Here is a 3,044-nt window from a genome sequence, read left to right on the forward strand (position 1 = left end):
CCTTTAAACCAGTATATTATAGGTCCAGAGCATTCACCTTTAAAACAGTCTATTATAGGTCCAGAGCATTCCCCTTTAAAACAGGCTATTATAGGTCCAGAGCATTCACCCTTTAAAACAGGCTATTATAGGTCCAGAGCATTCCCCTTTAAAAAGTATATTATAGGTCCAGAACATTCCCCTTTAAAACAGTATATTATAGGTCCAGAGCATTCACCTATTATAGGTCCAGAGCATTCCCCTTTTAAACAGGCTATTATAGGTACAGAGCATTCCCCTTTAAAACAGTATATTATAGGTCCAGAGCATTCACCCTTTAAAACAGGCTATTATAGGTCCAGAGCATTCACCCTTTAAAACAGTATATTATAGGTCCAGAGCATTCCCCTTTAAAACAGGCTATTATAGGTCCAGAGCATTCCCCTTTAAAACAGGCTATTATAGGTCCAGAGCATTCCCCTTTAAAACAGGCTATTATAGGTCCAGAGCATTCCCCTTTAAAACAGGCTATTATAGGTACAGAGCATTCCCCTTTAAAACAGTATATTATAGGTCCAGAGCATTCCCCTTTAAAACAGTATATTATAGGTCCAGAGCATTCCCCTTTTAAACAGTATATTATAGGTCCAGAGCATTCACCCTTTAAAACAGTCTATTATAGGTCCAGAGCATTCCCCTTTAAACCAGTATATTATAGGTCCAGAGCATTCCCCTTTAAAACAGTATATTATAGGTCCAGAGCATTCACCCTTTAAAACAGTCTATTATAGGTCCAGAGCATTCCCCTTTAAACCAGTATATTATAGGTCCAGAGCATTCCCCTTTAAAACAGTATATTATAGGTCCAGAGCATTCACCCTTTAAAACAGTCTATTATAGGTCCAGAGCATTCCCCTTTAAACCAGTATATTATAGGTCCAGAGCATTCCCCTTTAAAACAGTATATTATAGGTCCAGAGTATTCCCCTTTAAAACAGGCTATTATAGGTCCAGAGCATTCCCCTTTAAAACAGGCTATTATAGGTCCAGAGCATTTCCCTTTAAAACAGTATATTATAGGTCCAGAGCATTCCCCTTTAAAACAGGCTATTATAGGTCCAGAGCATTCCCCTTTAAAACAGGCTATTATAGGTCCAGAGCATTCACCCTTTAAAACAGGCTATTATAGGTCCAGAGCATTTCCCTTTAAAACAGTATATTATAGGTCCAGAGCATTCCCCTTTAAAACAGGCTATTATAGGTCCAGAGCATTCCCCTTTAAAACAGGCTATTATAGGTCCAGAGCATTCACCCTTTAAAACAGGCTATTATAGGTCCAGAGCATTCCCTTTTAAACAGTCTATTATAGGTCCAGAGCATTCCCCTTTAAAACAGTCTATTATAGGTCCAGAGCATTCCCCTTTAAAACAGGCTATTATAGGTCCAGAGCATTCCCCTTTAAAACAGTATATTATAGGTCCAGAGCATTCCCCTTTAAAACAGGCTATTATAGGTCCAGAGCAATCACCCTTTAAAACAGGCTATTATAGGTCCAGAGCATTCCCTTTTAAACAGTCTATTATAGGTCCAGAGCATTCCCCTTTAAAACAGTCTATTATAGGTCCAGAGCATTCCCCTTTAAAACAGTATATTATAGGTCCAGAGCATTCCCCTTTAAAACAGTATATTATAGGTCCAGAGCATTCCCCTTTAAAACAGGCTATTATAGGTCCAGAGCATTCACCTTTAAAACAGTATATTATAGGTCCAGAGCATTCACCCTTTAAAACAGTCTATTATAGGTCCAGAGCATTCCCCTTTAAAACAGTATATTATAGGTCCAGAGTATTCCCCTTTAAAACAGGCTATTATAGGTCCAGAGCATTCCCCTTTAAAACAGGCTATTATAGGTCCAGAGCATTTCCCTTTAAAACAGTATATTATAGGTCCAGAGCATTCCCCTTTAAAACAGTATATTATAGGTCCAGAGTATTCACCTTTTAAAACAGGCTATTATAGGTCCAGAGCATTCCCCTTTAAAACAGGCTATTATAGGTCCAGAGCATTCCCCTTTAAAACAGGCTATTATAGGTCCAGAGCATTCCCCTTTAAAACAGGCTATTATAGGTCCAGAGCATTCACCCTTTAAAACAGGCTATTATAGGTCCAGAGCATTCCCTTTTAAACAGTCTATTATAGGTCCAGAGCATTCCCCTTTAAAACAGTCTATTATAGGTCCAGAGCATTCCCCTTTAAAACAGGCTATTATAGGTCCAGAGCATTCCCCTTTAAAACAGTATATTATAGGTCCAGAGCATTCCCCTTTAAAACAGGCTATTATAGGTCCAGAGCATTCACCCTTCAAAACAGGCTATTATAGGTCCAGAGCATTCCTTTTTAAACAGTCTATTATAGGTCCAGAGCATTCCCCTTTAAAACAGTCTATTATAGGTCCAGAGCATTCCCCTTTAAAACAGTATATTATAGGTCCAGAGCATTCCCCTTTAAAACAGTATATTATAGGTCCAGAGCATTCCCCTTTAAAACAGGCTATTATAGGTCCAGAGCATTCACCTTTAAAACAGTATATTATAGGTACAGAGCATTCACCCTTTAAAACAGGCTATTATAGGTCCATAGTATTCCCCTTTAAAACAGTATATTATAGGTCCAGAGCATTCACCCTTTAAAACAGTCTATTATAGGTCCAGAGCATTCCCCTTTAAACCAGTATATTATAGGTCCAGAGCATTCCCCTTTAAAACAGTATATTATAGGTCCAGAGCATTCACCCTTTAAAACAGTCTATTATAGGTCCAGAGTATTCCCCTTTAAAACAGGCTATTATAGGTCCAGAGCATTCCCCTTTAAAACAGGCTATTATAGGTCCAGAGCATTTCCCTTTAAAACAGTATATTATAGGTCCAGAGCATTCCCCTTTAAAACAGTATATTATAGGTCCAGAGCATTCCCCTTTAAAACAGTATATTATAGGTACAGAGCATTCATCTATTATAGGTACAGAGCATTCACCTATTATAGGTCCAGAGCATTCACCTTTAAAA

The sequence above is a fragment of the Oncorhynchus kisutch genome, unplaced genomic scaffold (assembly GCF_002021735.2).
Source record: "Oncorhynchus kisutch isolate 150728-3 unplaced genomic scaffold, Okis_V2 scaffold823, whole genome shotgun sequence".
In the NCBI taxonomy this organism is placed as follows: domain Eukaryota; kingdom Metazoa; phylum Chordata; class Actinopteri; order Salmoniformes; family Salmonidae; genus Oncorhynchus; species Oncorhynchus kisutch.